This window comes from Rhinoraja longicauda, chromosome 2 (assembly GCF_053455715.1).
Source record: "Rhinoraja longicauda isolate Sanriku21f chromosome 2, sRhiLon1.1, whole genome shotgun sequence".
NCBI classification, from domain to species: domain Eukaryota; kingdom Metazoa; phylum Chordata; class Chondrichthyes; order Rajiformes; family Arhynchobatidae; genus Rhinoraja; species Rhinoraja longicauda.
Window position 1 is genome coordinate 48209146 of NC_135954.1, and position 26350 is coordinate 48235495.

The 26350-nt window shown below is 41.4% G+C and overlaps 1 protein-coding gene across 3 annotated transcripts in view; it reads right to left on the reverse strand.

Moving 5' to 3' along the window:
• Positions 1-26350, reverse strand: part of tns3 (tensin 3) — a 374519-nt gene that overhangs the window by 198759 nt on the left and 149410 nt on the right. The gene's annotated exons all lie outside the window — the stretch shown is intronic.

Sequence of the window (26350 nt, forward strand, 5' to 3'; positions counted from 1 at the left end):
ATTGCTGCTGAACATTACTGCAGATCCAGAGTTGAGTGAAATACAGTAAATGTCAAGGATTCAATTAAATTCCGAGTGTCTGCAGGAGTCAGATAAAGACAGGCAATAAGCTTGAAACTAGACAGAACACCAAATTTTAAATAGATGGGTTGTCAGGCTTTAAGAGGCCGGTTAACTATATAACAAAGACATTTTTAAGTACCATGGGAGAGTGAAAGAGGGAGAGAGGGAGGAAACAACACATGCACAGACACACTGCTGGAGATCTGGAATATATATATATATATATTCTGTCAATAAAATAATTTGATAGAATTCTTCTTTCCAAATTGATTGGCATCAGAATTTCCTTTTCACTAAGTATAGTTTTAATACAATAACCATCTAGCACCTGGGGTAGGGTTTGCCACCAAGGATTGCATCAGAGGGTTTGCCAAAAATGTTTAAATCTCTGAGTTACAGGACAGTACTGCGTCAACACATTAATGATCTATTAAACACAAAACACATTCAATAGCTAAGTATTGTAACATTTGTGTTTTAAGAAAGATAATAACTTCTACGTAAAGTGCTGGAGTAACTCAATGGGTCAGGCAGCATCTCTGGGGAGCAGACTAACTCAGTGAGTCAGGCAGCATTCTGGAGAGCTGCCAGACCCGCAGATTTACTCCAGCACTTTGTGTCTTTTTTTTTGTAGGCCAGCATCTGCAATTCCTTGTGTCTCCATAACTTGTACTCAACCTCCTAGCCCAGAGAGTGAACAATTAAAAGGGAGGAATCTCTTTTGGTGAGATAGTGAATTGCTGCTGGAGATTTGAGCAAAGTGTTTTTTCCTTCGAGTCCTGTTTTTTTCTTACTCTACCACTTTGCAGTCATCCATTATCAATTTTGAATCCGTCACTGGCCAAGTTCCCAGATCCCCCCCATTGCCCTCATCATCATCATCAGTTTGCTCTTCCAGCAACGCACACGCCAAACAAAAAAGTTGGAACTAAAGGATGCTTCTGGAAACCCTTTCGGCAAATTCCAGCTCTAAGATGAACAAAGCTTTTATTAACAATAATTACAGTCTATATACACAGTGCAACCTCCTTTTTGCTTCAAATATCTTTTGGGCTCATGATATAAACTAAAATACATGTTCTGTACACTCAAGTGTTTAGTGCTTCCACTAAGAAGAAAATCATCGAGAAGGTCCACTATTTCCAAAGCTCTTTGAGAACACATAAATGAAATAGTCAAATTCCATTAACATTACGCTTAATTTCATATTCTTCCCTTGGAAAGACAAAGAGACGTTCAATGGGGGAAAAAAATCAGTTCAATGGAATTACAGAAAACTCCAAAACCTCATAGACCTGTTAGATTCAGATAAAACAATGCCATGATAATCTCCTGCTGACCAGAATCACTCTTCTCCCAATTGAAATGAGGAATCGATAATAGATCAAAACAGGGTGAGTAGCAAATAGATTAAAGCAATACATTAATCTCTATACAGAACTGCAGGTGCAGGAATCTCGATTAAAACACAAAGTGCTGGAGTAACTCAGCAGGTCAGGCAGAAGGATCCTAACTCGAAATGTCACCTTTCTATAGACAGATGCTGCCAGACTCACCGAGGCACTCCTGCACTTTGTATTTAACATAAAATGCACAGCTGTGTTTACTTCCCTGGACAAAGTAGAGCGACTGAACCAAATAAACTATCTTGTGATATTTTACAACTGTTCTTGTTGAAGTTCAAGTGACATTCTCTATAATCAGTTCAGACACAGAGATGTGTGTGCAGTGGTACAAAACTGAACAGGTAACACTGACATAAGAAATAGTTTTAGTTTGGATTACTGTCAGATGTACCGAGGTACAGTGAAAAGCTTTTGTTACATGCTGACCAGTCAGCAGAAAGACTATGCATGATTACAATGGAGCCATCCACAATGTACAGATACACGATAAAGGGAATAATGTTTAGTGCAAGATAAAGTCCAGAAATGTCCGATTAGAGATAGTCAGAGACTCTCCAATGAGGTACTATAGTAGCTCACAACCGCTCTAGTTGTTGATAGGATGTTTCAGTTACCTGATAACACTGTCTCTGAATCTGGAGATGTGCATTTTGACACTTCTGTACCTCTTGCCCGATGGGAGAGGGGAGAAGAGTGAGTGGCCGGGGTGAGACTCGTCCTTGATTATGCTGGTGGCCTTGCCAAGTGTAAGTGGAGTCAATGGAAGGTAGGTTGGCTTGTGTGCTGGTCTGGGCTGCGTCCACAATTCTCAAAAAATAAGAACATATGAAGTAGCAGAAGAAAGCCATTCTACCAATCATGCCTGCCCAGCCTTTCAATAAGATAGATTTCTATGGATACAGAATTGGCTTCATGGTCAGAAGCAGATGGTGGTGGTGGAAGGTTGTTTTCTGGACTGGAAGCACGTGCCTAGTGGTGTGGCTCAGGGATCAGAGTTATTTGTTGTTTGTTAATATCAACAATTTGGCATATTTAGTAAGTCTGTAGGTGACCTAAAACAGGTGGTATTGTAGACAGTGAAGATGCTTATTAAGATTTAGAGCAGGTCGTTGATCAGCTCAGCAAGTGGGCCAAGGAATGGCAAATTGAGTTAAAGTTAGTTAAGTGTGAGGTGCTGCACTTTGGGAAGTCAAACCAAGGTAGGATCTTCACAGCGAATTGTCAGGCTCTGGGGACTATTGCGGAACAAAGGTATCTAGGAGTATAAGTACATAGTTCCCTGAAAGAGGCATTGCAGGTAGATAAGGTGGTGAAGAAGGCTTTGCACACCAGCCATCATCAGTCAGGGAACTGAACATGGTTGTTGGAGCTTAATGATACAATTGTACGGGACGGCTATCAAGCCACACTTTGTGTATTGTGCTTAATTTTGATCACCCTGTTGTAGGAAAGATGCCATTAAACTGGAAAGGCGGCAGAGAAGACATTAGACAATAGACAAAAGGTACAGGAGGAGGCCATTCGGCCCTTCGAGCCAGCACCACCATTCAATGTGATCATGGCTGATCATTCTCAATCAGTACCCCGTTCCTGCCTTCTCCCCATACCCCCTGACTCCGCTATCCTTAAGAGAATTATGAGGATGTCGCCAAGACTCAAGGGCCTGAGTTATAGGGGGAGATTGGGCTGGTTGGGACTTTATTCTTTGGAGTGCATGAGGCTGAGGGTCGAATTGAGAGGTGTATAAAACCATGAGGATAGAGTTTTGTTTTCCTAGGGTAAGGAAATCAAGAACTAGAGGGCATGGATATCAGGAGAGTGGGGGAATATTTAATAGGAACACAAGGGGCAACTTTATCCACAGAGGATGGTGGATATGTGGAACATGCTGCCAGAGAAAGCGGTTGAAGCAGGTACAATATAACAACATTTAAAATTCATTTGGACAGATGCATGGATAGGAAAGGTTTAGAGGGATAAGGTAAAAATGCAGGCAAATGGGATTTACTTAGATGGGCCACCTTTGTCGACAAGGATGAGTTGGGCCAAAAGTGCTGTATCGTGGCTGGTCTTTATATCAGTTCCACATTTCTGCATCAATCCCACAGCCCCTGATTATTTGAATATCCAGAAATGTTGCAATTTCAGCCAGAGAGCGTTCATAATTTTCTTGATCAGTGTATTCAAAAGACTCCTCACCCTTTGGATAAAGAAAGTTATTTTTATCTCAATCTTGATTGGCCAACAGCCTGTTGTAATGTGGTATCCCAGACAGAAGGAAAATCGATCCGACAGCCACCGAATTATGCTTCTTCAGAACACTGCATGCCTCAATGGGATCACATTCTTTGAAACTGGAGAGTATAGGCCCAGTCTGCTTAACCTCCCCTCCTAAGAACCTTTTTTGAACTCCTTCTATTTGCAAGTATATCTTTTCTTGGGTTGAGCAATGTTGACAGCATTCCTGGTGTGATCTCTCTGTGACTCTACGTAATTCCAGTAAAAGGTATTTGCTCTTACATTCAATTCCACTTGAAATTAAGACCAATAAACCATTTGTCTTCTTAACAGCTCGATAAACCACGCGTAAATTATCACAGGCAAGGAATCGCACATGTCTTTGAACACAATCAATCCCTTTCCATTTAAAGGTCACTTTTTCCAAAGAGGATAATCTTGCATATCATTGACATTATATCTATTAAATCTCCACATTTTCACTTTGCCTAGTCAATATCCACCAGATGTCTCACCTAAAGCATCACAACTTTCATTTCCACACAGTCTTCTATCATCAGTAAACAGGGTTAAATTATAGTTCTTTCCCTCATCCAAATCATTGTTGTTAACCATGCACAGCCAAAACCCCAGGATCGATCCCTGTGACAACCCATAAATCACAAATCCCTGAAAATTACTTGTTTAATCTTTTTCTCTGTCTCCTATCTATTAGCTCAACCCAAGAATGTTCCTCTCACCCCAGGCACACTAATTTCATTAAATATTATCTTGTGTTTGACATCAAAGGCCTGCTTACTGAAAGTCCAAATTTACCACATGCACTTACTCCCCCTTATCTTTTCTGTTTGTTACAAGCTGACAAGTATCAGATTTGTTGAACTTGATTTGTTTTTCTTTCATAAGCAAGTAGCCCAAAGTCCAGAATGTAAATTATTTTTCTATTTAATAACAGATTTTGGTTTTTCCCTTCAATGACATTAGGCAATCTCGTTGTAGGTCCCAGTTTTCTCTCCTCCCTTCTTTTTTCCCCATAGGGTTAGATTTACTTCCTTTCAATCTGCGGGGAACCTCTAGAATCTATAGGAATGATTACAATTGAAAAATTGCAGGTATTCTTAAAAGTATAAACCATTGTTAATCCTAAAATAAAACTGAGCAAGAGCTCCCCCTGTTGCTCAATTCAATTCAAAATAACAAATGTCTTGCTTCTGTGGTTGCACAAAACATAACAAATTAATTTAGAAGACTTAAAAAAAACATATTAGAATATTATGGATAGAAAATTGGTTGACAGACAGAAAACAAAGAGTGGGGATAAATGAGTCTCTTTCAGAATGGCAGGCAGTGACTAGTGGGGTACTGCAAGGCTCGGTGCGGGGACCGCAGCTATTTACAATATACATTAATGACTTGGATAAAGGGATTAAAAGTACCATTAGCAAATTTGCAGATGATACAAAGCTGGGTGGTAGTGTGAACGGTGAGGAAGATGCCATGAGATTGCAGGGTGACTTGGACAGGTGTGTGAGTGGGCGGATGCATGGCAGATGCAGTTTATTGTGGATAAGTGTGAGGTTATCCACTTTGGTGGTAAGAATAGTAAGGCAGATTATTATCTGAATGGTGTCAAGTTAGGAAAAGGGGACGTACAACGAGATCTGGGTGTCCTAGTGCATCAGTCACTGAAAGGAAGCATGCAGGTACAGCAGGCAGTGAAGAAAGTCAATGGAATGTTGGCCTTCATAACAAGAGGAGTTGAGTATAGTAGCAAAGAGGTCCTTCTGCAGTTGTACAGGGCCCTAGTGAGACCACACCTGGAGTACTGTGTGCAGTTTTGGTCTCCAAATTTGAGAAAGGATATTCTTGCTATTGAGGGCGTGCAGCCTAGGCTTACTAGGTTAATTCCCGGAATGGCGGGACTGTCGTATGTTGAAAGACTGGAGCGACCAGGCTTGTATACACTGAAATTTAGATGGATGAGAGGGGATCTTATCGAAACATATAAGATTATTAAGCGGTTGGACACGTTAGAGGCAGGAAACATGTTCCCAATGTTGGGGGAGTCCAGAACTAGGGGCCACAGTTTAAGAATAAGGGGTAGGCCATTTAGAACGGAGACGAGGAAAAGCCTTTTCAGTCAGAGAGTTGTGAATCTGTGGAATTCTCTGCCTCGGAAGGCAGTGGAGACCAATTCTCTGAATGCATTCAAGAGAGAGCTAGATAGAGCTCTTAAGGATAGCGGAGTCAGGGGGTATGGGGAGAAGGCAGGAATGGGGTACTGATTGAGAATGATCAGCCATGATCACCTTGAATGGCGGTGCTGGCTCAAAAGGCCGAATGGCCTATTCCTGCACCTATTGTCTATTGTCTATTATTTTCCTCTCTGCGTATTTTGCAAGATATCAATTTGTTATTTTAAAAACGTCTCCCTTGTTTCAAAATTGATGATCTATTCAGTACTACTTCTGCACTTCTTCAACCACTTCAAGTTCATTGTTGGAGAGTTCATCTTCAATATGATTATTAGAATTTTGCAGGTGCATGGATAGGAATGATTGAGAAGGGAATGGGCCAAACGCAGGTGGGACCAGTGTAGATGGGGCATCTTGCTAGGTGTGGTAAAGTTGGACCAAAGGCTTGTTTGCATGCTGTATGACTCTATAACTCTAAGCATTTTGTACTGATGCTTCCCATAGTAGTAATAATCTAATATTATTATTATGCTAAGTTTTCATTGCTACTGTTAGAGATTAGGTACTGTGAGAATAAATATATTTCACTTATTGAAATATTCAATATGATTATTGATAGCTGCAATTTTCTAATAATTGTGATTCAGGAGATTAAAATGAACTCTCCAACAATTAAATTGAATTGTTTGAAGGAGTCCAGAATAGATCATTAATTTTGAAACAAGGGGGCGTTTAAAAGAACAAATCGATATATTGCACAATATTACTTATATTTTATAAAGTTGTCCAGACATGAGTAAGTGTTTTTCATTTCCTTGTGTTCTAACTTTTTCATTGTAAAACTTTTCAAAGATTTTGAATGTCTCAGAAGCACATCAGTGGGATAATACCTGGGGTGAACAAACCTACCCGGCTACAAAATAGTCCTACAGCGTGGAAATAGGCCCTTGAGGCCAACTCGTCCAGAAGAAAAGGAATCTGACATTTGGCTCAAACACATTCCAGAGTCAGGCAAAGAAGTGAATCCAACATTTAGAAAACTGCTTCTGAGACATTCAAAAACCTTGAAAACTTTTATGCTGAAAAAGTTAACCACTTAATGTAAAACATTTACACTATTCTGGACGGCTTTATAAAATATAAGTTAGTATGCCACTGGAGAGTTCTTAACGTTTCCTTAAAATAATGTAATGGGCGAATTTTCAATATTAATGTCTCGGCTTAAAAATTGTACCCTAAGACCTGGTGCAGTGGAGTTGGGTGGGATTACAACTTGACGCAGTTGGGCAAAATTTCTACTTCTTGCCAGAACACCGCAGTAAGTCCAGTGTCACAGTGCAATCCCGCTGGTTCACCGCAAGCCCCTGACAACAGCTTGTAGCAGCCGGTGTTCACACTCTCGTGAACAGGTAGCGGAAACTGTAGCTGGTCGTGTGTCAATGATGGCAATTCTTAAGGTCTCATCAGAGTTACTCTGCAAACTCTACTACAATACCCTCCCCCCTATTCCTTCCTCCTAGATAATGAATATGCTTCAAGGAGTGCAATGATTGATGTCTTACTAATGAGATATTTTCCATTGATGTGTGATGATGATAACTCAAATAGAACATGGAACAATACATAGTACAGGAATAAGCCCACAATGGCTATGCCGAACATTATGCCAACACCAATTATTACCTGCCTGCACATAATGTATATCCCTCCATTCCCTGAATATCCATTTGACTACCAAAAAGCCTTTTAAATGCCACTATCATATCTGTTTCCACCACCAACTCCCCACCTCCTCCCTGGCAGCATGTTCCTGGGACTACCCTCTGCGTAAAAATAACTTGCCCGCACATCTCCTTTAAACTCTGCTCCTTTCACTTTAAAGTTATGCCCTCTAATATTGGACTTTTCCATCCTGGGAAAAATACTCTGACTATCCACCTCATCTGCAAATTATAATTAAATTCCACTGTTTATAAAGTGAGTGGGAGGCTGATTACAATTCAGAGCCAAGTCTGTCTAATTTTCAAGTAATCTGCTATTTTGTTGGCTGGTGCATTTCTAACTACACATTAAAGATTTTTAGTCACTTTTACTCTGTTGTAAATAAATAAATTGCTGTCAAGTCAAGTCAAGTCAAATTTATTTGTCACATACACATACTCGATGTGCAGTAAAATGAAAGTGGCAATGCCTGCGGGTTGTGCACAAAAAGAATTACAGTTACAGCATATAAATAAAGTTAATAAGTTACTAAACATAGCACAAAAAGTGTCGACAAAAATTTAGTCTCTGGGGTTATAAAAGTTGACAGTCCTGATGGCCTGTGGGAAGAAGCTCCGTCTCATCCTCTCCGTTTTCACAGCGTGACAGCGGAGGCGTTTGCCTGATCGTAGCATCTGGAACAGTCCGTTACGGGGGTGGCAGGGGTCCCTCATGATCTTGCTTGCTCTGGATCTGCACCTCCTGATGTAAAGGTCCTGCAGGGGGACGAGTGTAGTTCCCATGGTGCGTTCTGCCGAACGCACTACTCTCTGCAGGGCCATCCTGTCCTGGGCAGAGCTGTTCCCAAACCAGACTGTAATGTTGCCGGACAGGATGCTCTCTACAGCCCCAGAGTAGAAGCAATGAAGGATCCTCAGCGACACTCTGAATTTCCTCAGTTGTCTAAGGTGGTAAAGGCGCTGCTTAGCCTTACCCACCAGTGCGGCAATGTGCGTTGCCCACGTCAGATCCTCTGCGATGCGGACTCCCAAGTATTTGAAACTGCTCACCCTATCCACAATAGACCCATTTATCTCGAGTGGCGTGTACGTCCTTGGATGTTTAGCCCTTCTGAAGTCCACAATCAGCTCCTTTGTTTTAGTGACATTCAAGAGGAGGCTATTGTCCTGACACCAGAGTGCCAGATCAGCCACCTCCTCCCAGTAGGCCTTCTCATCGTTGTTGGAGATCCGGCCCACCACCACAGTGTCATCAGCAAACTTGATGATGGAGTTTGAGCTGAACCTGGCCCCACAGTCATGTGTGTACAGGGAGTACAGTAGGGGGCTAAGGACGCAGCCCTGGGGGGATCCTATGTTCAGGGTGAGGGAGCTAGATGTGTGTTCCCCATCCTGACCACTTGGGGCCTGGCAGTGAGAAAGTCCAGGACCCAGGCACACAGAGTGGTGCTAAGCCCCAGTTCCAGCAGCTTCTCAACCAGTCTGCTGGGGACTATTGTGTTGAATGCTGAACTAAAGTCAATGAACAGCATCCTCACATAGCCCCCCTGGCTGTCCAGATGAGAGAGAGCGGTGTGTAGAACCTGGGAGACCGCATCATCCGTGGACCTGTTCGGACGGTATGCGAACTGTAGTGGGTCCATGTTGCGAGGAAGGAGGGCGCAGATGTGCTTCTTGACTAGTGCTTCTTGATGTGCTTTTATCACCTTCCACCTATTTATTACCTTGAAATTTATATCTCCTTGTTTTACCATTACTGTGTGCCTGTCTCTATTTAAACAGGCTCACCACTAAATAACCCAGTGTGCAGGATACAATAACATGGCAGTGACAGTGTGATATCGCCATGCAAATGCAATTCCATACTAATCCAACAAAAGTCATCCGCTAAACAGGACACTTTACGGAGTCTGTGCTTAATACATTTGACGGCTGACCCGGTACAACTTGTACCTCGATAACATACGGTGCTGCAGACTGACAATAAACAGCTCCAGCAATTGATAATATGCTTTCTGGCCTCCACATGCACACATCGATCCCTGGGAACTGTATTTGCAATGGTTGCACCTAATCCATACCTTCAATTATCGAATGTTTGTGAATCCCAGGTGGTGTCAACATTTGCTGACAAAATTCCATGTGGGATTAAGCTTCCCATATTTGCCCGGGCCGCTTCAGGATGATGTTGGGCAACACTCCCTGCACAAACGCACTTGCCTGATCCACCCGCATTGAACAACAGCAGGCTAAATGTACAGGCACAGAACAGCAGCCAGAAACAAAAAAATGGTTAAAAATTCCATAGGAATATGAAACATAAAAAAACATAACTCAGAACATGAAGAAGCATTTTAACAGATGCCATTTCATCAGTGATTTTGTTTTCAGAACTTCACTCCAGCTCTTCGTTCTTGGCATACCAGTCTCTCTTGTGATTGTTGAATATGGGGACAAAATGACTCTTTTTATCCGCCCTGAGTTTTCTTTCTTTTGTTACCTTAAACTTTCCTTGTGTCTCTTGTTTGCTTAGTTCTGGGGTTTGTTTTGTTTCGACCTGCACTTGATAACTCCTCTATCTAATTTCCCTGGGCTATTTTCTCGACAGCCTACCCCCCTCAATTATGTCCTTTGAATAACTTTAAAGTTGACTACAACAAAGTCAAACAGAGATCTCAAACCCAATGTCCACGGAGGGAAATAGATGCCCATTTTGTTATTGCCAATATTAATGCGTTTTGTTTTTGAAAATGCAAAAGAAAACAGTCCAAGCATTTAACTGGCACTATTTAGTCAGTTACAGTTCAGATGGGGGCACTGTTACTTCAGGTCACTCGGATGAGACTACAGCTCTCAAAAAAAAACCCTCTGGGATGGCATTCCAGTGCAGTACCGTGGCAGCACTGCAATGTGAGGTTACATTTTTCTAATGAAACCGTAAACATGTCTCACTGATGGACATTTAAACAAAAATCAATGGCATTTCTCTCTGGTAAAATCTCCACTGTTCACCCCTCTATCAACTTGTCCAGAATAGATCATTTGCTCACAATCACATTTCTCTGATTTGCTAATGGGCTGCCACATTTCCCACATAAACACAATGTAAACCTGAGTTTTGCAATGGCTAGAAAGCTGCGTCCCGCACTTATACAAGATATTTTTAAAACAAGTCTTAACTCAGCACTTATCTTCTCAGCAGAGGCTCAGTGAACTGTTTCTTTTCCATGTGCAGAGCGCACAGCTGCCTTGCAAACAGAAACTTGCATTTAAACAACATCTTTGATTCAGATTCAGATATACAGCATGGAAGCAGGCCCTTTGAGCCACTGAATCCTCAACAGCCATCGATCACCAGTTCATGCTAGTTCTATGCTATCTTATTTTTGCATCCACATCGTATATGGTAGGAGCAATTTACAAAGGCCAATTAACCTCCAAATCCACACATCTTTGGGATGTGGGAGGAAACCGGAGTAAACCTACATGGTCACAGGGAGAAGGTACACACTCCAGACAGACAGCATGCAGGGTCAGGTTCAAAACCAGGTCTCTGACGCTATGAGGCAGCAGCCCTACCAGCTGTGATGCTGAGCCACCCATTGAAACATCCCAAGGAGATTCACAGGAGAAGCATTAAATAGAGGATGCTAAGGCTTGATCAAACAAAAGCTTGATCAAAGATGTAGTTTCTTTTGGAGTTCCTTAAAGTAGGAAAGTACCCTGGGAAGGGATGAGAAAGGCTATAGTGATGGAGGAGTTGCCCCTGAGGTTGTGGAGGCCAAGAATATCAATGGATATTTTTGAAGCAGATTGATAGATTCTTGATTAGTATAGGTGTCAGGGGTTTTGTGGAGAAGGCAGGAGAATGGGGTTGAGAGGGAAAGATAGATCAGCCATGATTGAATGACAGAGTACGCTTGATGGCCCGAATGGCCTAATTCTGCTCCTATCACTTAATGAACATATTTCAGAGGTTAGGACCCAACCAGTAGATACATGGCCATTGTTTGAAGATGCCTGAGGGTGTCAAACAACAGATTAGAGAGATGTGGAGATGGTCAGAAAATTATGTAAAATTAGGATAAGTGAACTTTAATGATAGAAGCAGGAATAACAAAAATAAGCATGCCAATGCAAACCATAGATAGCCCTAAATATTAACTGCTCCTGCAACAACACTCTCTGTGGAACTAATACATGGCTTCAAAGTAGGTGAAAGTGAGTTTTGCAAACTGAATCTCCTGCTGCTGAAGGCCATGGAGAGACTCCTGCCTTGCAACAAGAATCTCTAGATTACACGTAAAACTCCTGTGAATGTGCACTCATGCATCTGTGCAAGGAAATCTCGAAACGCTCAGTTTTCCCACATAATTCAGGCAAAACACACGGTGAGTATGTGAACCTGCTCAATTAAAACATGTGCCATTCAAAATATTTAAGTTAACCCCAAAGGCAAAGAAATTACAGATGTGGACACTCACAAATGAATTGATGGAATTCATACATTCACCAATGGGTAGAAGCATCAGCTGCGTGTTGTACTTGACTTCTGACTTTCATTTACATTAATCACAAGCAAAGAGGACAGATTCCAGCTTCACAGCACCCTATAGTACTTTAAGCTGCTTTTACGGCACTGACTATTTAGACTGGAGTGAATCTGCAGTTTGTGACCTCTTGACTGCCAATGCCATGTGACAAAACTGTACTAATGCATTGGGTTATTGTAATTTTATTCTGCATCAGATTTAGGGATGAGATGGAGGATATGCAATAAAGGACAAAGGGAGTAGAGGAGGAGGAGGAGTTGATATGGGATCACACAGGAAGGGCCAGGGGAATGAGAGTTCAGCAGAGCCATAAACCATAACCTCATTGCAGAGGTACAAGCTGTGGCTGCCCCACGTGCTTTATTTGCAATTATGTAAACTTATGTCTTTGAGATGATTAATGCTGATCTTCCCGTCTTTGACACTTGCAAAAACAAGTTCATGCATGTGAAAAAAAAGGAACACTATGTTAATGGACATATGGATCACTTTTTAGAGTTTGCTCACATACCAAAGCTGCCACATCATTGGTGACGAGTGATTAAGGGAAAATTAAAGCTTCTTAATTTGCTCTCGGGGAGCTTTCTTCCAGTGCACTCGTTTTTCAAAAAGAGTTTTTCTTCCATGTCAGATAAACATTTCTTACATTATTGGCAGACTGAGTAAATGGAGAAACGTTACAATTGTTTGCAAATGTCCTTTTGAAACCTTCAGCAAAAGCACATTCCCGAAATATTTCTTAGTCACGGGAACCTAAACATTTCATTGGTAACTTAGATATAACGCCTATTGCAATTTCTGCCCACTTGACAAAGAGAAGAATGTGGCTACAAGAGAGCTTGTCTTCAAAGAACCAAGATGTACGTTTAGCCCAATATTATTCTAGAAGGGACAGCTTTGTTTTATCGAGCATTACTGGTGACCCGAGAACACTTTACAAATATTGGAAGTAAAGGCAGCATTGCCATCGTATCTCTGGCCTCTGACATGCACGTCCCAATGTCCCACAATCCATGACCCTGTTCCCCCACCATTCTTAGGTAATATAAGTTTTTGCTTGGCATACCTTTGGAACAACTTGGAGCCAGTGAAACAATGGGAACAGAGACTCTGATCAGGAAAACTGGTTGTACTCAGAAAATAAAGTTGTCTTTTATATCTAAAAGAAAACGTGCAGCTTTATAGTCAAGAGAGGCACCCACTCTAGCAGGGTAAAATCCGAGCGCACATGTTCTGAGGAGTTTGAGACCCACATCCCCAGCTGAAATGTACTTTTACATGGAATGATAAACTATTAAGCACAGCAGTAATTTCATCTGTCATAGATATTATTTCATCAGGAAAATAAATCTTAAAAGACTAAAACTTAGATCTTTCTCACATTTGACAAACTGGAAGACATGACTGATTGAGAGAGCACTGTGCAATAATAAGTTGCAACATTAGAAGACCAAAATGTTAATTGTGCAGGGATCTACCAAACATTTAATCTTAATTACAAATCCTTTTCAATGATCCTTGTGCCAATCTCATACACTTGAACAATGTTCATTAGAAATGACACATTAAATATATAGATCACCGTTCAAGATTTGTTGCACAACAAATATTATTCAAAACATTCTACATATTAACAACGGATGTGGTTTTTCATCGAAACCACTGATCACAGCTAGTTCAATGACAGTTGTGTCTGCAACAAGACATATTCTTGCCAGTTGAGCCGCATTGATATACATCTGCTGTCTATACTTCTTAAAAATGTTGACATTGTTTGCATGAAACATAACTCTAGTCTTAAGATGCAAAAATGTAAATGCAAAATCGTTTAAAAGCTATGAAGTCCATGCTTTTATTTTGTCTTAGAAAAAGAATGTTTGTTCACTTCACAATTAAGGACATTTTGATCAAAACTGTACATTAAGTACAGTAAAGTCATCAATGTCATAGTTATTATGAAGTAATTTCAAAGCTAAGTTTATTCACAAAATGCTGGAGTAACTCAGCAGGTCAGGCAGCATCTCGGGAGAGAAGGAATGGGTGACGTTTCGGGTCGAGACCCTTCTTCAGACTGATGTCTGGGGGGCGGGACAAAGGAAGGATATAGGTGACATTAAATGTAGAAATCTAGGAGTTGCAGTCCATGTTACCCTGGTCCATAAAACACAAAATACTGGAGCAAATCTGCGGGTCAGGCAGCCTCTGTGGAGGGAATGGACAGGTTGTGCATACCGTGTAGAAATGCTGCCAGACCTGCTCAGTTTCTCTAGCACTTTGTTTTACTCGAGATTCCAGCATCTGCAGCTCCATGCGTCTCCTGTCAGTTCAATTGCAAGCTTTATTATAAGATACCTCACTGATAGATTCAATAGACAAACACAAAGGGCTTTACGTTATTTTTATTAGTCAATACTTAATTCAGTGCAAGTTCAGGCAAAAGCATTCGACTTTAATCTACTTATTTGATTTAAGTTTCATTTTTAACAATTCTAAGTCTTAATTATTAGCTGTGACACTTTTATTTTGCGATAGTGAAGCCTTATTCCATCACAATTAAAAAGGAGATGCTTAAAAAAGACCATTTAACTCTTACCTCACTCAATCTATCTTTCTTTGCCTCTTTGTTTTGGTTTCTGTTCAGGATTTTACAATGAATTTCAATTTACACGGTTTAGAATCTGAAGTGCTCCAGTAAGACTGGTTCCATTTGACTAGCTGAGGAAACGCAGTGCTTCTGTCCTGCACAAACATATCACTGATTCTCTGCTGCGGTCACCATGTTTGAAAGGATCTCCACGAAGCAAAAGCTCCCTCTCAAAGCAATGAAAGCCAACCATCACCATTTACCACAAAAATCAAGGAAATTCTTTACAACATGCAACTGATTTCTTCTTTAGTTCTTAGACTAAACAGTAAAAGAAAATTACTGCACACTGAATATTAAGCTGTGTAAGAACATAAAATGAACACATTTAAGAGGACTTAAGGAAGATACAAACAATCTACCAGATGTTCTAGTGGCCAGAGATCCGAGGGTGATGGAGGAACTGAAGGAAATCCACATTAGGCAGGAAATGGTGTTGGGTAGACTGATGGGACTGAAGGCTAATAAATCCCCAGGGCCTGATGGTCTGCATCCCAGAGTACTTAAGGAGGTGGCGCTAGAAATTGTGGATGCATTGGTGATCATTTTCCAATGTTCTATAGATTCAGGATCAGTTCCTGTGGATTAGAGGGTAGCTAATGTTGTCCCACTTTTTAAGAAAGGAGGGAGAGAGAAAACGGGAAATTATAGACCAGTTAATCTAACATCAGTGGTGGGGAAGATGCTGGAGTCAATTATAAAAGACGAAATTGGGAGCATTTGGATAGTAGTAACAGGATTGTTCCGAGTCAGCATGGATTTACGAAGGGGAAATCATGCTTGACTAATCTTCTGGAATTCTTTGAGGATGTGCCTAGGAAAATTGACAGGGGAGAGCTGGTGGAAGAAGTGTAACTTGACTTTCAGAAAGCCTTTGACAAAGTTCCACATAGGAGATTAGTGGGCAAAATTAGAGCACATGGTATTGGAGGTAGGGTACTGACATGGATAGAAAATTGGTTGACAGACAGAAAGCAAAGAGTGGGGATAAATGGGTCCCTTTCAGAATGGCAGGCAGTAACTAGTGGGGTACCGCAAGGCTCGGTGCTGGGACCGCAGCTATTTACAATATACATTAATGACTTGGATGAAGGGATTAAAAGTACCATTAGCAAATTTGCAGATGATACAAAGCTGGGTGGTAGTGTGAACTTGTGAGGAAGATGCTATGAGGTTGCAGGGTGACTTGGACAGGTTGTGTGAGTGGGCGGATGCATGGCAGATGCAGTTTAATGTGGATAAGTGTGAGGTTATCCACTTTGGTGGTAAGAATAGAAAGGCAGAGTATTATCTGAATGGTGTCAAGTTAGGAACAGGGGACGTACAATGAGATCTGGATGTCCTAGTGCATCAGTCACTGAAAGGAAGCATGCAGGTACAGCCGGCAGTGAAGAAAGTCAATGGAATGTTGGCCTTCATAACAAGAGGAGCTGAGTATAGGAGCAAAGAGGTCCTTCTGCAGTTGTACAGGGCCCTAGTGAGACCGCATCTGGAGTACTGTGTGCAGTTTTGGTCTCCAAATTTGAGGAAGGATATTCTTGCTATTGAGGGCGTGCAGCGTAGGTTTACTAGGTTAATTCCCGGAATGGCGGGACTATCATATGTTGAAAGACTGGAGCGACTAGGCTTGTATACACTGGAATTTAGAAGGATGAGAGGAGATCTTATCGAAACGTATAAGATTATTAAGGGGTTGGACACGTTAGAGGCAGGAAACATGTTCCCAATACTGGGGGAGTCCAGAACAAGCGGCCACAGTTTAAGAATAAGGGGTAGGCCATTTAGAACTGAGATGAAGAAAAACCTTTTCAGTCAGAGAGTTGTGAATCTGTGGAATTCTCTGCCTCAGAAGGTAGTGGAGGCCAATTCTCTGAATGCATTCAAGAGAGAGCTGGATAGAGCTCTTAAGGATAGCGGAGTCAGGGGGTATGGGGAGAAGGCAGGAACGGGGTACTGATTGAGAATGATCAGCCATGATCACATTGAATGGCGGTGCTGGCTCGAAGGGCCGAATGGCCTCCTCCTGCACCTATTGTCTATTGTCTATTGTCTATTGACTTTCATTCAAATATAATAAACTATAATTGACAAGTGACTGCAGTTTTACGCTTGCACGGCTTTTTTCTAGAGCAAAGCCAAAACCAAAAGAATAGTTTCAACCAAAGACTATTAATTTGTATCTGTGTATTTGTAAGAATTCAGTTTGTCATTTATGTCTCAAATATTTTGAAAATTTCTTGAGATAATTATATTTTTAATGTTCAGGTAAAAATGAAATGCTTCGGTTTATTGCAGTAACTTTTATTGATCGCCTTCCCTCCATAATGTTGATATCCACTCACCATATTCAAACTGAACTTTTGTCAAACCTATTTGATTTAATGTGTGACTGACCAAGTTTTGGGGGATAGAAGATTGTCTTTGGTTGCTGGTACTAAATGAAAGTCAAAGTACTGATCCTTTTTCATGTCACTTTTGGTTCTATTGACAATCACCTTCATTTTAATGTCCTTCTTAGTCCTTTTGCCAAAGTGAACAGTTTCTCTTTGTCCACTCTCTCGCCTTCATGTTTTCCGTGACCTTTATCAGATCCCCACTTAAGTTCTTGTGTTTTTCAAGAACAAATTCAGCTCCTTTGATTTATGCACATGATTAAAGTCTCTAATCCCTGGAATTATTCTAGTAAATATGTTCTGCACCCTTACTAAAACCTTTTTCTTTCCAATATGTGTTGGCCAGAACTAGATACAATATTCCAGTTGGGGCTAAAGCAGAAGTATTCAAATAATAAGCAAAACATAAAGTTCTGGAGGAATTCAGCAGGTTAAGCTGTGGAGGGAATGGACAGGCTAAAAACAGGCCTCGACCCGAAATGTCATCTGTTCATTCTCTCCACACTTGGTGCCTGACATGCGGAGTTCCTCCATCACTTTATGTTTTGCTTCTTATTCATATACTTCTGCAGTTTCTTTTGTCTACAAATAATGAAACAGGAGATGAGCAAATCATACCAATTTTCAATCTCCAAAAAGAAATCAATCTCAATGAAACCAAATGGCAATGGAGACAAATCATTCCTGCTCTGTTCAATTCTCTCTCAATTCTCAATCAAATCAAATGACTGCCATACACTACGTCTGCGTTTTATAAAAATCTAGTGCAAATAATACATTATTGAGGTTTGAAAATGCTTTATTGAGGTACAGCAGGCAGTGAAGAAAGCTAATGGCATGTTGGCCTTTATGACAAGAGGAGTTGAGTATAGGAGCAAAGAGGTCCTTCTGCAGTTGTACAGGGCCCTGGTGAGACCGCACCTGGAGTACTGTGTGCAGCTTTGGTCTCCAAATTTGAGGAAGGATATTCTTGCTATTGAGGGCGTGCAGCATAGGTTCTCTAGGATAATTCCCGGAATGGCTGGACTGTCATATGTTGAAAGACTGGAGCGAGTAGGCTTGTATACGCTGGAATTTAGGATGAGTGGGGATCTTATTGAAACATAAGATTATTAAGGGATTGGACACATTAGAGGCAGGAAACATGTTCCCAATGTTAGGGGAGTACAGAACCAGGGGCCACAGTTTAAGAATAAGGGGTGGGCCATTTAGAACGGAGATGAGGAAAGACTTTTTCAGTCAGAGAGTTGTAAATCTGTGGAATTCTCTGCCTCAGAAGGCAGTGGAGGCCAATTATCTGGATGCTTTCAAGAGAGAGCTAGATAGAGCTCTTAAAGATAGAAGAGTCCGGGGGTATGGGGAGAAGGTAGGAACGGGGTACTGATTGTGAATGATCAGCCATGATAACATTGAATGGCGGTGCTGGCTCGAAGGGCCAAATGGCCCACTCCTGCACCTATTGTCTATTGAAAAATAACTTGATTTCCGTCAAATATATACCTATGAATTATTATGCCCTAAAAGCATGATATTATTCTACCATCTATACCGATTTCAGTTTTTGTTCCTTTGAAGAAGGAATGGTGACGCAGCGGTAGAGTTGCTGCCTTACAGTGCTTGCAGCGCCGCAGATCCGGGTTCGATCCAGACTATGGGTGCTGTCTGTACCGAGTTTGTACGTTCTCCCCGTGACCTATGTGAGTTTTCTCCGCGATCTTCGGTTTCCTTCCACACTCCAAAGACATACAGGTATGTAGGTAAATTGGCTTGGCAAAAGTAAAAATTGATCCTGGTATGTGCAGGATAGTGTTAATATGTGGGGATCGCTGGTCGGCGCAGACTCGATGGGTCGAAGGGCCTGTTTCCACACTGTAGCTCTAAAACTAAAACTAAAGAAGGAAGATGCAAATAGAGGGGACGCCATGTTCCAGAAGACCTCACTGCACAAATTCTTTATGCGGACCCACCCAGAGGAAAAGCCAATGCCTTTTCCAAACATGAAATGTTACGAATGTCCCGTCAGCACACACTTTCTTTTATTAAACTGCCTGTTTCCTCGTTGACTCCCTCATCACTTTATCCAAGCTGCATTCAGGCAAACGTGGTCACAGTTCACTTGCTGGTAACAATTCCTGTTGCCTAGACTGACCTTCCCCAGTCTCCTCTTTGCAAATCAGTCCTCAAGGACTGTGGAGGCTGAACATTTCACATAACGATTCTGTGGGAAATTGTTCCCAGGATGGAAATATCAAATATAGAGGGCACAGCTTCGCGGCAAGACTTAAAGGAGATATTGGGGCAAGTTTCTTTTTTACACAGACAAGGGTGAGTGCCTGTAACACTCTTCAAGGAATGGTTATGGAGCAGATACCCGAAGAGAATTTAAGAAACTTTTGGATAGGCACATGGACATACTGGGAATGGAGGGAAATGAATTACGTGCAGGTAGATAAAAGTTGGTTTTGCCATCAAGTTCGGCACAGCCATTGTGGGCCAAAGGGCCTGTTCCTGTACTCTACTGTTCTATCATATATCATATCATATATATACAGCCGGAAACAGGCCTTTTCGGCCCTCCAAGTCCGTGCCGCCCAGTGATCCCCGCACATTAACACTATCCTACACCCACTAGGGACAATTTTCACATTTACCCAGCCAATTAACCTACATACCTGTACGTCTTTGGAGTGTGGGAGGAAACCGAAGATCTCGGAGAAAACCCACGCAGGTCACGGGGAGAACGTACAAACTCCTTACAGTGCAGCACCCGTAGTCAGGATCGAACCTGAGTCTCCGGCGCTGCATTCGCTGTAAAGCAGCAACTCTACCGCTGCGCTACCGTTCTACAACTTACAGAAAATTCAATTTACGTACATTCCTCGGGCATGGAACTCTAACCCAACCTGGGACTCCCCATAATTTGATGCATTCATGAAACCTCAGGTTAAAAACACAACAAATCTCAAGAAATCATCTTGTTTCCCCGCTGGTAAAGTAATCCAATTTACAATTCCTAACCTGCTAACGTAATCACCACACATGAAACTATCAAAGACAGAGCCTTAAAATCCTCTTCTTTTTTCAATGCTTTAAATCCCCAGGGTGGAATCCTCTCTATAACCTACAATGATAATGGTGTCAGATTGTGGGAACCCAAATACTTATGAACTAGACTGTTTAATCTCCTTGTTATCTGAGGTGTTGACTTTCTTTGCCTTGTTTGGTGAACTCAGGTAGCTTGTTCTGACGTATGATCAAATTTCTAGGTCGCCTTTTGTCATGAGGATACAAACTATTGTCAGTTCTGATTTTGTTTTTGTGTACAGAGTATCGAGAGTAAAACAGTGCAACTATGAAAGTAAAGAGTATTCCACAGTTATTATTTCCCTTTTATTCTAACACAACTATTCACAACGTAAACATTCTCAAGGATGAACCCTTTTGCAGAAATCTAATAAATAAATAACATCAATGAACTCCATGAACTCCATGCGAGAGATCGCAGCATGTAACACAGATTGACCCCACTGAGGAATTCCTGCATTGTTGGAGAGATCATTTGACTGATCAGTGGAATTAAACTGAAGTCCCATTCACCAGCCACTCATTAGCTATCCACGCAGCACTGTCCCAAAACTTGTACACACTTTAAAATGAGACAGCTGATGGCTTGAGGTCCACGTATCCATTTTATTTCATGTTTTACAGAGAGAGAAATGTCAGATTGTGTGTGTTTGAAACTAACCATTCAATGAAATGTGCAAGTGAGAGCAAAATAAAAGAAATTTGTATTAATATTAGTTGTGACATCAAGAAAAACCTTAATGTGCTTTTGCTGGACATGCATTACCGAGTATCAGAACAAATGAATTTTAGTTTAGTTTAGTACAGAAATACAGTGCAGAAACAGGCCCACCATGTCCGTGCCGACCTGCAATCCTGTACATAATACTATCCTACAGACACTAGGGTCAATTTACAATTATGCCAAGCCAATTAGCCTACAAACCTGTAGGTCTTTGGAGTGGGGAGGAAACCAGAGATCCCAGAGAAAACCCACGTAGGTCACAAGGAAAACGTACAAACTTCATAAAGACAAACACCCGTAGACAGTATCAAACCCGGGTCTCTGGCGCTGTAAGGCAGTAACTCTACCGCTGGGGCCACTGTGCCACCCATGGAATTATTTAAACAGGACAGTTTGCCAACAACACAGTTGGAGTTTGCACGTTCTCCCTGTGACCACCAGGTTTCCATCCACATCCCAAAAGTGTGCAGGTTTGGAGGTTAATTGGCCTCTGTAAATTGCCCCGAGTTTGTAGAGAATGGGATAACATAAAACTAATGTGAACTGCTGATCGATGGTCAGCATGGGCTCAATGGGCCGAAGGACCTATTTCCATGCTGTATCTCTAAACTCAACACTATCTTTATAGAATTTGTGTTATGTCTAAAATTAAAGATATATTAATTGAAGTGCACTGGTATTTAAAACAAAATAAAACTTTCAGAAATTCAATTAAATATATACATCCAATGGCCTGATGAATCAAAACATTACATAATATCATAAGCATGGATAAAGTCCAACTGCTTTTAAAAGTTAATTTCAATATTCTGCTACATAAGCTGATGGCAACATATAAATTGTTACATCTTGAACAAAACTGCAAAATCTTATGACTATTGAGACACAAGTGAACCGCATATGCTGGAATCTTGAGAAAAACACAAAGTGCTGGAGGAACTCAGCAGGGCAGGCACCATCTGTGTAGGGAATGGACAGGCAACATTTTGGGTTGGGACCCTTCTTCAGATATTTTTTATCACTCCTCTAATATTTTTCCCCCATACATAAACCCGCAGAGGTTGTTGAAGATATGGACAGAAAGGCATTGGTATGAATAAGATACCTCTGTTCAGAAAGACATTAATAGGTTCTTGATTAGTCAGGAAATCAAAAGTTACAGGGAGAAGGCAGAAGAATGGGGCTGAGAGGGAAAAATAGATCATCCATGATCGAATGGCAGAGCAGACGAGATGGGCCTAATGGCCTAATTCTGCTTCTACGTCTTTGGTCTCATAAATCCTCCATCTCTGGTAATACCACAGCCATCACCATGGTAAGATTCAATAGTGAAAACTACAATAACAAGTGATGGGAGCAACTGCAGTCTTCTAAAATACTGATTGCAGTACTGTAATATACTAGAAACCATTGCATTTCAGAAATTTCAATACAATTTTCCAGAAAAGGAAGCTTTTAGCACAATCGTAAAATAACTTCAAACTCACAGATTGAAAAAAGAATAGAGTGAAGGACAAGGCAGAAGGAATGACAAGAGAAATTGAGGCTCTGGTCAGGAAAAAGGCGACATGGTTCTGGTGCAGGCACCTGGGACCAAATGAATCCCTGTAAGAGTACAGAGGATTGAGAAGCATACATGGAAGGAAATCAGAAGGGCAAAAAATGCATGGGATAGCTCTGGCAGAGAAGATTAAGGAGGATCCAAAGACTTTTTATGTGCATTATGAGAAAAAGGGTAACTGGAGAGAGAATAGGGCCCTCAGGAACCAACGTGGTCATCGATGGCGTGGAACTGCAGGAGATTGGCAAGGTTCTCAATGAGCATTTCTCTTCCGTTTTTACAGTGGAGAACAACATGCATACTGGGAACTTGGGAAAGTTAAAGGTGCTGTGTTGAGGATGGCTCGTAGTACAGTCAAGGATGCACTGAATGTCAAAAAACATATGAAGGTAGACAAATCTTCTGGGTCAGATTAATTATATCCGAGGAGAGGCTTGTGACTGGCCTCGGGGATCAGTGCTGTCCCCATTGCAGTTTGTCATCTATATGAACGATATGGATGAGAATGCACAGGGCATGATTAGTACGTTTCCAGATGGCACAAAAATAGGTGGTGCCGTAGGCAGTGAAGATGGTTATCGGGAATTATAATGGGCATTTTATCAGCTGGGTAAGTGGGACAAAGGATAGTTTATGGAGTTTAATTCAGATAAGTGTGAGGTGTTGCATTTTGGGAAGTCAAACCAGTGCAGAACCATATTAAATGCTTGATGAAATTTGATCAAATTTGCCATGTGTCATTAAAGAGCAGACCACAATCCCTCTATGAGACAGTGATGGCTTTGTGGCTCTGTGTCTCACAATATAAAAAACACTGCTTTCTTTTGACCAGAGTCCCTCTCCTCTCTAAAGCTGCTCTATCTTTCTGTCCTGCTCTATGCTCGTGAGTTTTTTTGTAACCTAAATCATTCCTTAAAGCACCTTCCCACTGCTGTGATATCCTTCACCAACACGTTCCGCTTATCTGCGCCCTCATACACTGACTTAATCCTAATGTTTTCTTTCTTTACTGTCCCTTTGTCTCCATCTGACCCTCTCGTTTCCCTCCACATGCTCATGTTTTGACTCATATTCTGTGAACTGCTGTTATTTTTCCCCTTCTACCTCTCTCTCTCTCTCTACACATTTTTGGTCACTTAATCAAAATAAGATTGTTTATTGAATTATCACTTTGTGTATATTTCCCCCAAAAGCAGAGGTGAAATGTTGATCTGTTGATCTGGTTTTTTTCTCATGCATTTCCAGGATTTTATTTCGCTGGCAAGATAATTTTTATTGCCTAACTTGGCACCTCATTGTCCTTCCATTTCATCACTTCGTTTACAGGCAGTAATTCAAATCTGTTTTCTGCAATGTAACATTATTGCTTTGAATTAAATAGAACAAAGAACAATGTAGAACAGGAACAGGCCCTTCAGCCAACCCCAACAAAAGCTTTTCACTGTACCTCGATACACATGACAATAAACTAAACTGTCACAATGTCTGTGCCGAACATGATGCCAAGTTAAACTAATCGCCTCTCCCTATACTTGATCCATATCTCTACATTCCCTGCATATCTATGTGTCTATCGAAAAGCCGCTTAAATGACAGTATTGTATCTGCCTCCTCCACCACCCCCAGCATTGCGTTCCAGGCACCCACCACTCTCTGTGCTAAAAAAAACTTGCGCTGAACATCTTTTAACCATAAGACGTCCGAGCAGAATTACATAGAAACATAGAAAATAGGTGCAGGAGTAGGCCATTCGGCCCTTCGAGCCTGCACCGCCATTCAATATGATCATGGCTGATCATCCAGCTCAGTAACCTGTACCTGCCTTCTCTCCATACCCCCAATCCCTTTAGCAAAAAGGGCCACATCTAACTCCCTCTTAAATATAGCCAATGAACTGGCCTCAACTACCTTCTGTGGCAGAGAATTCCACAGGTTCACCACAGATTCACAAATGAGACCATTTGGCCCATCTATTTTTCCCTCTCAACTGCATTCTCCTGGCTTCTCCTTGTAACCTTTGACACCCTTACTAATCAAGAGCCTATCAATCTCTGCTTTAAAAATACTCAATGTCTTGGCCTCCACAGCCGTCTGTAGTAATGAATTCCACAGATTCACCACCCTCTGGCTAAAGAAATTCCTCCTCTTCTCCAATCTAAAGGTACGTCCCTTCATTCTGAGGCACTGCCCTCTGGCTCGACTCACTCCAATTACTGGAAACATCCTTTCCACATCCACTCTATGTAGGCCTTTCATTAACTGGTAGATTTCAACAAGATTTCCCCCCCACCCCTTTCATACGATTGCATACGTTTTGGCTGGGTGCTCCAACGTCCTCCCACATCTCAAATAAATGCTGGTTAGTAGGTTGATTGGCCATTGTAATTTGCCCTGAATGTAGCTAATTGACAAAAGAATGAAAAGAAGGTTGATGCGGTGCGAGAGAGTAAGTTGCCGTGCTACAATGGAATGAAGAGGAGGAAGAAGAAGAGGAGGATGACTGATGGGATTGTTCTGCTGGGAGACAGCATCGATTCAATGGACCAAATAGCCCCTGTTTTATAATTAGCATGTACCCTCATTCACTTTCACAACCTACAGCAGTGAATCTTGGCAAAATACAGTCACCTGCAGGATCAATGCAACAGATTACCAATAACAGAGGTCCACTTTTACCAGCTTGGCATTTTGGTGACGTACCACAGTTACTATACAGGAGAAACCAATAGTAACCATGGTCAAATTGGCAGTATGAGAAGGAAAAAGGATTTGAAGCAATTATCTAGGAACTCATAAAAGTGAGTTTACTTCATTCGAGAGATCGTTTCCTCTTTAGCCAACATGTTTTAACATTTAACTTTATGTTTTTAAATTATTAGACAATGGTAATAGAGGGCAGACATTGGGTTTTTTTGAGAAATGTAAAACAAGTCACTGGTTATTATGCCAGTGGAGTCTATCATAAACAATTCTCCGACTGCAATGTGGAAATTTATTGAACACGGTCACAGTAGAGTTCACATAATGTTCATTCCATCAAAGGCACCCCAGGTAGAATATTTAAAAATAATCATTCACAAATTCCACATGCAACTTAAAAATACTTTGCATATCTATGGTCAAAATGTAGTTATATAGATAAATTCTAAATTATGATTATAATTTCTTTTTTTTAAAAAGTACGATAAGGTAGATCAGTGCATACACACACAGAAAAGGGATTTTACATCTAAAATATCCTCCCCATTCCATTATATCCCAAGTACTTCTGCCAATGAATGTGTACTATGATGCCTCTACTTCAAAAGCACAATGTTGGTACTTTAATAGATTTGATAACTCATAAGTTTTGGTCAGATGCCCACATTCAATCTAAGGCGTAAATGCTATTTTTTAAATGAAACCTACTATTCCACGACACTAATTCCTCAATACCCCTTCCTCAATGCCCACCTCAATGCACAAGAGACAATGGGCACAAATACTGCCCAACAGCTCCAGCGACCCAGGTTCGATCCTGACCTCTGGAGCTTCATGTGGAGTGTGCGCATTCCCCCAATGATTGCATTTGCGGAGTGACTTGTGGAATGACTTGCGGAGTCAGGGGGTATGGGGAGAAGGCAGGAACGGGGTACTGATTGAGAATGATCAGCCATGATCACATTGAATGGCGGTGCTGGCTCGAAGGGCCGTATGGCCTCCTCCTGCACCTATTGTCTATTGTCTATTGCATGGTCTTCCATTCGATGTTGTGGTATCCACCCGCAT